Below are 16,242 nucleotides of genomic sequence, written 5' to 3'. Positions count from 1 at the left end.
GTTTGTAGTTTGCCACATGCAGTAATTACCAGTACCCTTAGCAAACTGCAATTCCCATGATTCTTTGGAGAAGCGGGGAAATCTGCTTCTAGTGTACATATGCAGCCACTGTTTTTCTTCTCATTTGCATCCCTGCTTCTTCTTAACAGCTCCAAGGGTATAGTTTTAGCCTCATGACCTAACATATGTGAGGTAGGTTAGACATAACAAGGTTTTAGCCTCGTTTAATGTAGCCTGTGAGATAGGTTAGACTGAAATATGGCTATATGGATACCACTTTTCCCATTAGCTATGCTCCTGTACTTTTAGCAGCTGCCTGGTACACCAAGATTAAGGTACCTGTAGTGTTTTCCTTTCTCAGCTCTTGTCTCCATGCCAGGAAAAATTTCACTAGGGTAACTTCTGGGTGCCAGTGTACCATCAATCCAACATTCTAGAGATGCCATATCCTTCTAATTGCCTCTGCTCTAAGGCCTTTAGCAGAAGCCAACATGAAGAAGTTAAGAAGACGAAGTTGTTCTACTACTGCTTATTGTCATGTCAAGAAAAATTGTGCATGGAATATTTTAGTTTATCAAGCGCCATTTTTAACAGAAAAAGTAAGCAGTGCTATCTATACAGAGTTGTCGTTCGTTCTTTCTCTTCCATCGTGACTCCTGTGCTTTCAACAAATGGCACGAGAAGCAGAAATTCAGGCGCTGAATCTTTCCTCAGCAAAGAGATGCCATGATAGAGGAATTTTGTCTCTACAGTGGAGATGTTAAAAGCATAAAAGACCACCTAGAAAAAAGTTGGCATCTTTCATCCCAGAGAGGACCCAAATAATTACCGCCCAGTCAGTCTAACATCAATACCAGGGAAGATTCTGGAGCAGATCATTAAGCAAACAATCTGTGAGCACCTAGAAAGGAATGCTGTGATCACCAATAGTCAGCATGGATTTCTGAAAAATAAGTCATGTCAGACTAACCTGATCTCATTTTTTGACAGAATTACAAGCCTGGTAGATGAAGGGAACGCAGTGGATGTAGTCTACCTTGATTTCAGCAAGGCATTTGACAAGGTGCCCCATGATATTCTTGTAAAGAAGCTGGTAAAATGCGGTCTTGACTATGCTACCACTCAGTGGATTTGTAACTGGCTGACTGACCGGACCCAAAGGGTGCTCATCAATGGTTCCTCTTCATCCTGGAGAAGAGTGACTAGTGGGGTGCCACAGGGTTCTGTCTTGGGCCCGGTCTTATTCAACATCTTTATCAACGACTTGGATGATGGTCTCAAGGGCATCCTGATCAAATTTGCAGATGACACCAAACTGGGAGGGGTGGCTAACACCCCAGAAGACAGGATCACACTTCAAAACGACCTTGACAGATTAGAGAACTGGGCCAAAACAAACAAGATGAATTTTAACAGGGAGAAATGTAAAGTATTGCACTTGGGCAAAAAAAATGAGAGGCACAAATACAAGATGGGTGACACCTGGCTTGAGAGCAGTACATGTGAAAAGGATCTAGGAGTCTTGGTTGACCACAAACTTAACATGAGCCAACAGTGTGACGCGGCAGCTAAAAAAGCCAATGCAATTCTGGGCTGCATCAATAGGAGTATAGCATCTAGATCAAGGGAAGTTATAGTGCCACTGTATTCTGCTCTGGTCAGACCTCACCTGGAGTACTGTGTCCAGTTCTGGGCACCACAGTTCAAGAAGGACACTGACAAACTAGAACGTGTACAGAGGAGGGCAACCAAAATGGTCAAAGGCCTGGAAACGATGCCTTATGAGGATCGGCTAAGGGAGCTGGGCATGTTTAGCCTGGAGAAGAGGAGGTTAAGGGGTGATATGATAGCCATGTTCAAATATATAAAAGGATGTCACATAGAGGAGGGAGAAAGGTTGTTTTCTGCTGCTCCAGAGAAGCGGACACGGAGCAATGGATACAAACTACAAGAAAGAAGATTCCACCTAAACATTAGGAAGAACTTCCTGACAGTAAGAGCTGTTCGACAGTGGAATTTGCTGCCAAGGAGTGTGGTGGAGTCTCCTTCTTTGGAGGTCTTTAAGCAGAGGCTTGACAACCATATGTCAGGAGTGCTCTGATGGTGTTTCCTGCTTGGCAGGGGGTTGGACTCGATGACCCTTGTGGTCTCTTCCAACTCTATGATTCTATGATTCTATGATTCTATGATTACAGTTTTTAAAAAGAGACTAACTGTGTGAGTAATTTAGTTAAGGCAAATAGGGAAATCAGTTAGATAAATGGTGTGCACAGGTTTATGTCTCTTTGATTAATGAACGGGCACTGCGTGAAAAAGGGAGAGCTTGCCTGGAAAGTGGATAACCCAATTATCAGTTAAGAGTCAATCTTGGCAGGAGCAAATGAGCAAGGACATCTCCCCCGGCATTGTACTTTGCGCAATTGTACAAAACATATGTCAGCAAGTGAACCCATGCGTCTGAGGAATGGTTAGAGTGCAACAGAATGACTCACATTATTACAGTGCCATGTTTTCCATTTCCCATTTGACCCACACGGTGATGTAATCACCATTGTTTTTCAAGAGGCTTGTTTTGCTTTTGCTTTTGTTTTCCTACGTAGATGCTTTTGAATAATCTTGAGACAAAGCAAATCTTCTGCAAGTTATAGTACTTTAAGTTCTCATCTTTTAAATAAATGTACAAACCCGTGGCCCCAGGGCATCAACATCATTTGCAATAATATATGCATGTAGTAGTCACTTTTTTCGTGAAAAGTTGTCCAAAGTGACCTACAAAATGATACAGCCATTAAAACCAAGTAGAGAAAACAACAAAACGGAAACCTAAAAACGTATCCATTGTGTGTGTGTATGTGCACGCATGCACACACGCCAGACCTAACACAACTTGCCATACATACATAAGATGAGTCTCCTGGATCAGGCCCATGCCTCATCTAGTCCAGCATTCAGTACTCACAGTGTCCAACCAGATGCCCAGGGGAAACCTGCAAGCAGTACCTGAGCACAAGAGCACTCTCCCTTGCTGCAGTTTCCAGCAACTGGTATTCAGAAGCATACTATATCTGACCATGGAAGCAGAGCATTGCCCCACAGTCCATGGAGGCAGAGCATAGCTTTCATCATTGATAGACTTAGATTCCATTGATTTGTCTAATCCTCTTTTAATACCATCCCAAGTTGGTAGCCATCACTGCCATACCCTCAAACATGTTGACCGCAGAAACTAGGATGTGCATCTTCCTGCTCCCAGGGGTGAACAAAGGCTAACCGACACCCAGGGTGGGGCAAACCGCCAGCTGCACACGCGTTGCGCCGCTACGTATGGCACATGCGTGGTGTCGCTATGTACAGCGCATGCGTTGTACATAGCGGTTTGCCACCAGCACCGCCCAAGCGCCATACGGACGGTGATGGGATCCTCCACATGTGGCTGCGGCAGTGCGATGGCTGCTTCCCTTATTCAGCACAGCTGCACCCAGGGGTGGTGGGGCAAGCACCCCACGGTGTGCGTTCTTGTCACCCCTCCAGACATGGCACCTGGGGCACACCGCCACCTGCCCCCCTTGCAACGCCACTGCCTGCCCACCACGTGAGTCACATGACTCATGGGAGTTCACAAAGCCCCCAAATGCACATTTTTTAGCAAAACACCTGAGATTGCAACCTCACAGACCTTGCCAGGCTTTGGGAAGGAGACTGGAGGTCTCTAGGATTTTCCCTGCACCCTGCCTCTACCCAGGCAGCCTGGGCCCTGCTCCATTTCCAGGGCATTCCCAAATCAAATCAGAAGCCCAAATGACGTCTCTGTTTCTGGGAATGTCACGGTTGTGTTGCCTTGATGTGAGCAGCGATAGTCCTTCAGATCATGTGGCCTCAGTGCTTTCTGAGGCTCCCCATTCTTCCACCCCATCAGAGTTCCTTCCTTCCTTCCTGTTTGCTTCCTCCTCTAATTTAGCTGAGTATTTCCCCCTCCTTGGGAGGGTCAGCATTTTATTTGATATGAATGAGCTGATTCCTCCCATAGCTGTCAACTTTCAGATTTGAAAATAAGGGATCAGCAGCCTCGAAAATAAGGGATCAGCAGCCTCAGCTGTCCCGGGGACAATCTACGGGATATCTAACAATCCGGGATAGCAGCAGGAAGCAGTGGGAAAAGGTCCTGGAATAAGGGAATTTCCCGCAAAAAATGGGAAGGTTGACAGCTATGATTCCTCCCCTTATTTCCTAGTTGTAGAATTTGCTGGAGGAGGGGAGGTTCTCAACTGCCTGAGAACAAATTGTGGGTGTCTGCCATGTGCATGCATGTGCGTATAAAAATAGCACACTAAAGTCAAAATTAATTACTTTCACTTGCTTTCCAAAACAGTAGCCATATTGGTCTGCCAATATGGCATGGCAAAGTAAGTCATCTTTTTTTTTTGCATGGATTTATTTAGTTATTTATAATTAACTGGCATTGTCTGATTATTCTAAGAAACCTAAAAATCATTTCAGTTTTTAAATCAGTTGCTAAAATCAGTGCCTTTTTGAACGATCCAGTCTGCTATCTTGCGCCAAAATGGCATCAAATTGTATCCAAACATAGATAAAAACCTGCTCCTTGATCTCAGCAAAATTGGCTTATCTTATTTTAAGAGGTGTTCAAATACACAGCAAACAAACAGCTTTCCAAAATATATAATAGATTTTTATTCCTAACTGTGTTGTGAAGTAAAATTCATATATAGAATTTATAAAGTGCATTGACTACACATAGTTCTGAGGGAAATTGTCATAAGTTATGAACAAAGTCAAACATTCCACCAGAAAAAAATGGTCGTATCTTATCTATAAAGCTATTTGTACAATAATTTATAAAGAAACTTTCTTTCTTCACATATATTTAGGTTGTGTTCCGTAGCCCTGCAATGGGCTCTGCAAAAAGGTGCATAACTCTGTCTGAGATGTTCCTTTCATATCATTGAGTCTTCCACTTCATTAGTTCTCGCTGATGTGCATGTGTCATTTACAATATGTCACTTTCCATATATTTTGAAAGGTCAGAGTTCCACATCCGATAGCGGGCGCATCGAAAGGTATGCGCCCATTGCATTCGAACATTATGTGTTTAACAATGGCTCTGTTATTCAGCGGGAACACTGGACCAATTTCTTGCCCCTTGGAAGGCGGTAGTTTATGCACTTGAATGCAAACCTTAAGAAGAAAATAAGCTCTTTATGTTAGCTGCTGAATAAAAGCTTTCCCTTAGGCCACCCAGAATCATGTTGCTGGAGCACAGCTCTTAGCTATAGATCTATCTGTTGTCATTTAATTGATGGCAAAGCTCAATCCACTCACTCTTGGGCTAACCTATTTACTGCAATGGCCCTTAGGCGCTTAAAATAAAATATTTATGCTGTAAACAGGGCTCCCTAAGAGCTTTCCCCACTATTTATGGTATCCCAGAGCTTTTCTCTGTCACATGTGCTCTACTGAAGTACGGTTGTACGTAGGAGGAAGTCATGAGGACACCACACAGCAACTAATATCTCAAAAATATCATATGATGGCCACTGTTAGTGGTTCCCCAATGACGCGCATATCTATAGCTATGCTGCAATTTCAATAAAAAGAATATATACAATAAAAACCACATAAAATCACAGGTCATTGGCACAGATCTATCATATCCACTAGGAGACACGTCATCAGTATTGTGGGCCCAGTTCTTTGGAACTCTCTCCTGCTACAATTAGACATGGCCCCTCCTTATTAAACTTCTGGTGTCTGGTGAATAATTTATTGTTGTTGTTGTTGTTGTTGTTGTTGTTGTTGTTGTTGTTGTAGCATTTTAAGTGAGGTTTTTTCCTGACCTTATGGTTATTTTCAACTGATTTTCTGGTAAATGTTTTATGCTTGTTGTACACTGCTTAGAAACGATGACATTGTGCAATTCAATAAACCACTGAAATAAATAAATAATCTATTAGTAAAGCCAGCTTAATGGTTAAGAACAAGACCTCAGTAGATTCCCCATCCTTACTGCAAGACCCATTGAAAATAATGATAAAACTGTCCTGCTGCAAACAGGACCTGAACGTTATATTTTTCTCCAACAGATTAAAGGTAGCATTTTTTCACCTCTGTGATACAATAGACGGCATCACGAGCAATAAAATTGCTGGAGGAATTCAGAGTTAAAATTCATGCTGTACTGTATCATATGTAGTACACAAAAGCCCATGGCATCCATTTTGGACTAGTCCTGCCTTCTATATGGCCATATGCACATTCTGTATTTAGTATTTATTTTACAATTTGTACTTTCTCCCTTTTATGATCTGCCATCTTTCCGTCACCATTTAAATGTGCTTCTGATGTGATTGCAGCCAACAGATCAAATTAATCCTGCTGATTGATAGTCATACCGGTGTGTCTTGTCAGAAGCAGGCTGCCTGCTTAGTAAGAATTGAATCAAGGGCATCTGCATGTCAGTTTAATACCTGCTGATGTTAAGAGTATAACCAGTTTTCTGAAAAATGGCTACCTTTGATTTTCATCTCTGTAAGAAAGTAGCAATGCACTCCATTGCGGTTTCCCCGTTTCCTTCAGGGACAGCAATTCTGCCATCAATTCTGATCATGTGACTGTGCCTCATCGTTTTCTGCTGCTCTGCTCACAGTGAGGACTAAGGCTGCAAGCCTGTGCTCTGTTACCCAGAAATAAGACGTGTTTCTGAAAACACATTATACTAAGTATGAAAATGCATGCACAGTTATTTTGCTGATTATTCATTTAAGGTGCTGGTATTGACCTATATTGTATGTGTAAGTGTACACACACACACACACACACAGAGAGAGAGAGAGAGAGAGAGAGAGAGAGAGAGAGAGAGAGAGAGAGAGAATGAATGTGAATACCTGGATGCCAACATTCAAGTTTGGGCCAACTACTCTTTGGTAAAAGAACTCCAGCATTTAAACTCACAAAATATGCAGCAAAGTAAAGCATTGGATTATAGACTGTTAGGCCTTTAGAATATGCTCTCCTAAGAGAGTTCTAAAATGTCCCCTTAAATGGTTTCTTTCCAAAACATAGGAAAAAGACCACACATCTGATAAGTTAAAAACTGGTTTACTTACAAACTCTTCAAAGGTCAAAGGTCTGGTTCATGTGCTTCAGAAAGCTGCACAGGCAGCTTAGTTACAAAGTGGTAAAAGTTTGTAAATATTGGTATCGGAACACAGGAATGGCCATAGAGAGGCACAAAGTTGAGCTGGAACAACCAGCTCGAACCTCGTCACATGCTGAGCTTTTCAGGTAGATTGGATGAGGAACAACAGGCTTGAGTACCTATTTCCTCCCACGATAAGGGAAGTGGACATAGATGTAAGAGTGTTCTCACATGTCACCGCAGGTATCATTGAGCTCATTCCATGCAGTCATACAAATGATATTAATAGGGAATAGGAAGTGGACCAGAGGCATTTTAAAATCAAATACACACAGCATTTGTGCAGAAAGTAAAAACCAACTTTTACAGAGTGAATGGGTTAGGCAGTTCTAGGGATGGAAAAATACTTCAAATTCAGTCTCTCTCCATTTTTCATGTTTCCAGTCTTATGTTCAGCTTTTCACATTTCTGCAGCAATTTGCATATATATATATATATATATATATTCCTCATGAAAATGTTAAGCATTTTAGCATGACTGTCAAATGAACACATTTTTAATGCCGTTTTGAATAATAGAAGCCTTCTGTGATTTTCTCTAATGCATTTCTGCATACATTACCTTCACCCATATATGCATTTTTATGTACACTTGCCCCAAATCTATATATCTCCATTGGTTAGAGAGCAGCATTGCAAAATTCAGAGAAGGATAGCTGGGGTGTGTGTGTGTGTGTGTGTGTGTGTGTGTTGGTTGGTTCAAAAACATGAATTTGGTAGTTTCTCATCAAAGTGCAAACCAAATAGAATTTCTCCTCCGTTCCTGGGCATTCTGCAAAGGACTTTGGGTGCACGAAAAAGAAAAGAGTAAAACAAGTTACTTAGCATGTGAAGGGTGACTTTGCACCTCCCATTTCAAAGATCAGTAGGCTGCTTTCACATTCACTTCCATGCTGCTTGGCATGAAAGTGGCAACTGGACTTTGCTCAGGGCATGACACTGCCCAGGCCCCTAGAATGAGCTGCTCGTACCAATTGCTTAAACACTAAAGTAGTTACTGAAACTTTTTATAACTGCTCTGTCATCTGGGAGGCGGAGATATTTCCATTTGTCACAACACAAACAACACAGCCTCATGGCCACTGGCGGAGGAAGAGGAATGCTGGGGGAGCGCACTGCCCCCGGCAGCGCGATCCCAGTGGGGTACCATTACGACTGCCCCCCTGCCCGTGCTGGGCACCACGCCCCCACATGCGGCGCACCACGCCCCGAGGACACGCGCCAGTCCTGCCCTCACCTGCTCTCCACCCCCCAGTGCCAAAACATGAAGCTCCGCCACTGCTCATGGCACCTTAACCGCAAACATGTTTATCCTGGTGCAAATTTATGCCAGGATAAATCTGTTTGCCACAAGACTTGCTTGTTTTTGAACAGAGATGCGTCCTTTCGGGTAATCTTGCTATTATGTGACAGGTGGCATTCTAATTCATCTCCTTTATGCCTCAGGAATGGTATATGTGACTAATGTAAACAAACAAGTAAATAAATGCCCATTCTCTTTCTCTTTCACCAGTAGCAGCTGATACTAGGAATTTTTAGAAATATTTTTTTCCATTATTATTGTATTTTAGGGCAACCTAGATGTTAAACAGCACACATTTACAGCACATTCCCATCCTGTTTTGTTGAAGGAAAAGTTACTGGGGATGTGGGGAGCTACAACAGTGGAATGGCTTATGGGGCTGCCTGCCTAAACCACAAGCAGTTCTTTCTGCTCAGAATCACACACACACCCCAGCTGCTTTTCCACACAGGAGGGAAGAGATGTGGATAACCTGACTGGAGGGGGGGAGGGGGAAACAACTTCCTCCTTCTGCCCCTAGCTGTCAACTTTTCCCTTTTCTTGTGAGGAATCCTATGCTTCTAGCTATGCTTCTGCCCCTCCTCTGCTTCAAGCTGCAACTTTGGAGGCTGCTTTTGGCTTTGAAAAAGTCAGAGAGTAGTTACACGTGACGATGGAGGTTCAGTCTGTCTCTTAGTGCCACTTTGAACTCTGAAGCAATTCCAGGACACTTTCCTAACACTTTGGACAGATGGCAGCTTTCCTTTGGAAAGTGTTACTCATCAGTGCAATCCTGCAAATCATTATCTTTCACTCCTGCCTTGCACTTATTGAGCCCAGGTGAGAGGGCAGCGAAGAAGAGAAAACCAGCATTAGTTCTCCTATTTCAATAACTTTTTTCCCTTTCTAAAATTTATTTATTTATTTATTTATTTATTTATTTATTTATACATACTTCTTTGAAGGATGCCAATGTCCTTCTCAGTGGTAGTAGAATTCATGTCTCCACATTTTAAAAATGAAGACACTTTCCTGCCCATTGTAAGTACATCAAAAGACACCCTCCTCCGTTAACATTTGCATGATGGTTGACATTTCAGTGCTCATTCTGAACAAGATCTAGAGCCACCATAGCTCAAAGGATGAAGCTCTTTCCATTGGTCTTTTTGTTAGAAAGTAACAAGTATGAACTGCAGCACAGTGTTGCCGTGTGGTGGACTGTTGTTCAGGACCTCAGCCACCCCATTCCATCTCCTCTCATCATAGGGCCACAGAACACATTCAGTCTGCTGCACTGGGTTTTTGGCAGTCCCTAGCCCATCCACCATGCTTCCCCCATAACATTTTTACTGTGTATCTGCAAGCCTTGGTGTTCCCCAGGCCTTTTGATACCCTCCCCTTCTGGGTGGGTGGCAATGGCATTCTCCCCCCGAAGATTGGAAGTAGATGGAATGATAACAGAGACCACTGAGTAATTACACCAAGCCCTAGTGGAACTGCCATATTCATTCATTTATTCATCCCTCAGCCCCATTTCTAGACTACCCTTCAGCCTAAAGGATTCCAGGGCAGAGGACAGCTAATTCAATAAAATACGTTCTGCACAACATTAAAACCATAAAGTGATTAAAGGTCATTTTGGTTTCGTAATGCACATCAATGAGAGGAGCAAAGCTTTGAAGCAAGCCCCCCAAGGGTTCTGAATGAAATGGGGAGCTCATCTGAAAGACTGAACTGGGCTGCAAAGTGGGAGGCCTTGCACAGCTCTAGTTAAAGCGTATGTACCATTGATATAGCAATTCATCATAACAACTGTTTTCTTTTCAATGAAATAAATTGAAAAATGCATTTACAAGTGGGTTATTTTATTAAAACACAACACAACAATGAAATGTAATTGTGTCCATTTTATAGGCATCTTTTCTTCTGGAGACTGAGCGACTCTCAAGACAAATGTGGATATCATCCCCCCCCCCCCATGAAGTGGATATCACTGAGCTGGTTAACACTGCTGTTCAAGGATTGTGAATGTTTCTTTATATATATCCTGCATTATCAAAAAAGTAAGCCGGCAAAACACACTGGGTTCATTTTTCCTTGAACCCCACCCTCTTTCTTCCCCCTTTTTAATTTTCATTTTTTTTGCACCAAACGTAAAGATGAATGAGCACAAGTTAAATGTGTGTAAGTTGCAGGCTTGCTGTACTATTTGAATAATGGTTCATAAACATGCAACGTTCCCAAAATGAAACACATGACAACTCATGGTGAGGCATTCATCTTCTAATAATGAATTGACTGTTTTTGCTTTCTGAGCATGTCTATTCTCATAATAAATAAACCACTTCATGGCATGCATTTATCAAAATATTTGCCTTTGTGTGTGTAGATGTTCCGCTCTTATTGACAGATAGTGACAATGGGAAGCGGCAGCTTTCATAATGGGCTTTTACAGTATTACCTATTTCCAGACTAATGCAGAGCATATTCTCATATGAAACATGGCAGAACAAGCTGATTGTTAAAGCAAGCTGAATGCCCTTGTGCAGTGCAGCTCTACTGAAAGGTATTTTGGTGGTGTTTGAGAATCTTTCCTCCTCAGAGTAAAGTGATCAGAGAAACTGAACCTCTATTATGAAATATTAACAGACTTTAAATAATTAACATGCTATTGGTGGAATTTGATCATCATCCCCCAATGTACACAATTGATTCCATCACCACACTTAATCCCTTTGACCCACTGGAAACTTACCTGTGTGTGGTAGTTTGAGAACCTTTTTCTTAAAAGAAAGAAAGAAAGGCACTCATTCAACAAGAAATCCAACATTGCATATAGATCCCTTTGGGGATGAATGCGTTTCTTACTATTTATTCATTACAACTATCAGTGTACCTGCAGATTATTCTCAATGTGATACACTATGTGCTATTTCACACTGAAAAATTATAAGTACCTGAGCACTAACTTTCCATTATGCTGCAACACAACAATAACTCAGGGTCATTCCAGATTATTTGTTTATTGTGTGAAGAATGTGCAGTCTTAGCGAGAAATACAAATGTTTCTTGCTCTGCCACCTGTATCCCAAAAAAGGAGAGATACTAAAATATTTTCTTGGGCTTGGTACAGTGTATGTGGACTGGGCTCTTGGCATTCCCCGCCCCACAGTATTTTGACAAGAACTGCTGCTTTTGTACATATATTAACTTAACCTGGCCTGCCTCACAGGGCTGATGCAAATATAGAAGGAAGAGGAGAGGGAAACAAACGCAATCTTGATCTCCTGCGTAGAATAGCAAGATACAAATACATGTTACACAGCTAAACTTGAACTGCAGGAGGCAGTGGTGACTTCAAAAGAGATTAGACAAATTCATAGAGGATAAAAAAAAATTCCTTCCAGTAGCACCTTAGAGACCAACTAAGTTTGTTATTGGTATGAGGTTTCGTGTGCATGCACACTGTCAACGACTACCAGTCACAATGGCTGTGCTCTGCCTCTACAATATGCTTCTGAATACCAGTTGCTAGAAATTGCAGGAGGGGAGGGTGCTGTGTGGCTCAGCTCCTGCTTTTTGCCGGCTTCTCATAGCATCTTGTTGGTCACAGTGAGAACAGGATGCTGGACCAGAGGAGCCACTGGCCTAATTCAGCAGCCTCGCCTTATGTCATGTCTTATATTCTTATGTAATGTCATTTGTAGATCAGAAAGTAAGAAAAGCAGCCTCCTTGCTTTGCCTGCAGAGTTTTATGGTCTTGATATTTACAGTAAAATAACAAAACAAACAAAGTGAAAATTTGCCAACACCAAGCAAGTAGCTGTGTGGGTTTTCACTGCTTTGGTGTCTGAATTACCAATTATATTACAGTAGTCACATACAGTGGTACCTCAGGTTACAGACGCTTCAGGTTACAGACGCTTCAGGTTACAGACTCCGCTAACCCAGAAATAGTACCTCACATTAAGAACTTAGCTTCAGGATGAGAACAGAAATTGTGCAGCGGCGGCGCAGTGGCTGGCCCCATTAGCCAAAGTGGTATCTCAAGTTAAGAACGGTTTCAGGTTAAGAACTGACCTCCAGAACGAATTAAGTTCTTAACTGGATGTACAACCTTCAGAGTGGGAAATAGCAGCATACATACAAACAAATATTTATTAAACAGATACCCTGGTCTTGCTCTATAGCATCTTTCACCCGGGCACCTTAAAAGACCCGAGACCTTCTTAGCTTTAGTAGTAGAACTAGGCTATATGCCTTCTGACCATTCTCTGGGTGGAGGCCATAAATACACTATACATTTAAAGCACTGTTCTACCACTTTAACAATCACATGGCATCCTAGGAACTGTATTTTGTGACTGGCAGCAGCTCTCCAGGGTCTCAGGCAGGCGCCTCTCCCAGCTCTACCTGGAAAGGCCAGGAATTGAACATGGGGTCTTCTGCATGCAAAGCAGATGCTCTGCCACATACTCACAGGTACAGAAAGCTGGCAGGCTGCAAACAACTTGTATCCTTGAGGACATATGCAAGCGAAAGCAAAGGAATTGTAGCCCATAGCTTAACTTTACATTAGAACTGCAATTTCCGCCCTCCCTTCCCTACAGGTGGGCAGGTTTTGCAGCACCGAGCGGGGGCTCACCTGGACGGGTGCCTCCCACCTGCTTGGGTTGGCCTTTGACCGGGGGTGGGGCTAAGGCTAAGGCCGAAGAAAAGAGGCTGACCCTTTTGACCAAGCCTCAATTGGTTTTCTTCCATCCAGGATCACCCACCCACCCTCCCTCAAATTAATAATTTCTTGGCTCCAAATAATTTCATCCTAGGTCAGTGGTCATCAAGTTAACGATACTTTTTCCTTACAGACTAATATTTTGCATTCCAGGCCAGCGGGAGCTGCTGTGGTCGTAAGATGGTCGCTGAATTCAGAACTGGGAAGGAACTTTCCCTGCATTGGCAGGTTTCGCCTTCCCCGTAGCATTTCGTCACAACTTTGGCGGTTTTAGGCCTTGGCAAGGTATTCTTTAGTCTACCATCAAGTCGGGGGGGGGTTCATTCATGCTCCCTTCCCATGCGGCGGTGGTTGCAGGGTCCGTTAAAGGGCAAAACCGGGAGTCCCTGGCCCTAGAGCGGCGCCATGTAGGTCAAACTCCCGGCACAAGGTTAGTGGGAGGGCATGCTGTGTAAGTTTGTGCTTTACAGTCCCCTCTCACTGCACCCCATCAGCCTGCATATCCTCAGCCAGATGGGCTGAGAGGGTTACCTCCCAAGGCCTGTGCCAAGTTTCCCACTTCTGAAGCTCAATAAAGTTGTGGCCAATTTGAACCCATACTCTGGTGTCTGGTCTCATTCTTTGGGGGAAAGGGTAGGCACCACAGACAGGGTTTAGTATGTGTGCCCGCAACCATTTGTATCCATTTTAAGCTCCATTGAAATGGATGAGGGCTGTGTAGAAGCAGCATTGTGCTACTGGGTCCTTGGCCCACTCAACTGAATAAAAAAAACAGATTGCCAGCAGATTATGAAGCAGAATAATAGCCTACGAAATGCTCTCTCAGTCCCTTTCTATTGTCTCCTTCCTGCTCGCATTCCAGGCACCCTTTGTAATGATTGAATTATTTTGTCACATTTTTTTCCAGCATTCATTTGTAGTTTTCCAATTTTTTTGGGTTAAAGTTACATGCCCTGACCTTTTGTCCTGTGCAGTTGAATATTCCGCCGCGCATCGTGATGCAAAACTGCTCAGAGTACATGAGGTTCATTTTTTCTTTGCTTGGGAATGTCTTGAAGACACTGAATTACTGTGACATAAAACTTGGTTACTGAATAACAGAGATTTAAAGATTAGTGCCACCTAAACAAGAACAAAAAACGTGATCTTATCTCCTTAGATGCAGCAGAGGGGAGAATACGGGGGCTGCATATTCTGTCACGCATTCAGTTAAGTTTTGTTGTTTTGTTTTTAAGTCACATTAGATGAGAGAGAACATAACTATTTGTACCAGGATTGATGAACTATTTTATTCAGCATTTCCTTTGATCAGAGCCAAAGTATGGAGGAAAGAAAGGGAACTTTTTACGCAGAAGTTCAAGGGGACAAGCCCATTAAACATTAAAGTAAAATTCTGGATTGTGACTGAAGACACTTGCACAAACACCCTCCTTCTCTATATATGGGATGTCTGTATCATGTAAGGCAAGGGTAGGGTGCTGGACTCCCATCAGCCCCAGCCAGCATGGCCAATGATCAGGGATGATGGGAACTGGACCCCACTGATATCTGGAGGGCCACAGGATGCCCACCACTGTTCTAATTTCTTGTGAGATTTGCAGAAATAGGGTTAGAATAAAAGCAGCAGTATTGTGAACAGAGAACGTGATATATTGTGTGTGCATGGTTGTTTTGAAAACTCTTGGGTTTGTAGTTTGAAAAACAGAGTGATGTGCCACTCTATGTGACATATTCTCTCCAGAACCAAGCTCCTTCAGGCATTTCCTGTGCAAAGGCAGAAGGAGTCATCAACCCAACACTCTGGCTTGTCCTATAACAGGGTGCAGAGGAGCTAAGTACACTATTGACAGAAGAAGCAAGGGTGGGATAAAATGTAATAAATGTATAAATACAAATTGCCTGATTTACTCAGCTAAGGGGATTCTGCTTTTGTGATTTGCTGCACACTTAGTTTTATTATTTAAATACTACTGTTTATTAATATATACCATTCACTAACACACTCTGGTACCCTAGATCTATGACAATAATGAGCATTGTGCAGTGTTAAATGCAAACCAGTGGAGAGGGAAGCCCATCTCCTTGGAAATTCCTGTGGCCTTGCACAAAGCATCTAAATGCAGTGTACCAAGTTGTAACAATGCTTTGCATGTCTTTTCTATCTGTGCCTGCATCACCCCTTTCTTTCTTTGCATTCCTCCACAGTTCTTATAGCGAACCAAGGACAGGTACACAATACCTGCAGCCCTTGTACATGTGCCCTGTAACTTTTCCCTGGGTGTCAGGCTAGATCTTGTTACGCTCCGGCCCTAACAGGTTTACACTTATTCTCAAGGCGCATTCTTCAGCCACTTCACCTCTTTTTTATCCCCAAGGGTAAAACAAATTATTGTTTCTAAGGTAACTGACTTTGATTTATTTTTCATAGTGGAAAACAGGACTGTGCCTAATGTTCAAGTTGTCAGCATTTGTGTCACCTGTCACTCACACCTGCCAAGGAGCACAAGCACCACAAGGTCGCTGCAGTACGACTTGTAAAACTTTTACAGAAACAGTATTTCCGTTCTCACCATGTGAGCATGGAGTGTTCTTTCCGACTTATTCTGCATGCCTAAAGGGAGTCTGGCTTAATACTAGGAAACTTTAATCTCCTTTTAATACATGATAGCCCCAATGGAGACATCAGTAACTCAGGTCTGCACTTTGGTGACCTACCAAGTCAAAATGCAGCCAACCGGCTATGCATAGCAGTCCAAGGATGGACTTATAAACTCTGTGTTTTTCTTGCTTGCCCAAGGTAGCAGAAACAGGGGAAAGGGTTGCTCCGCAAGCTCAATTCAGCTTATGATGTCTTTCTAAAATCTCCCACTATGTCAACAAAAGGACATGCACTTTTAACTAAATATGGGGGGGGGGCAACTTTTCTCCAGTATACAAGGCTACATTGGAAGGAACATTCACATAGGGTCTATTTGTATAAAATTCAGCCTTAATAGACCTAGCACACATTAA

Source organism: Podarcis tiliguerta, assembly GCF_965153285.1.
Source record: "Podarcis tiliguerta genome assembly, chromosome: 3".
In the NCBI taxonomy this organism is placed as follows: domain Eukaryota; kingdom Metazoa; phylum Chordata; class Lepidosauria; order Squamata; family Lacertidae; genus Podarcis; species Podarcis tiliguerta.
The sequence above is the reverse complement of the archived record's forward strand: the minus strand, read 5'-3'. Positions refer to the sequence as shown.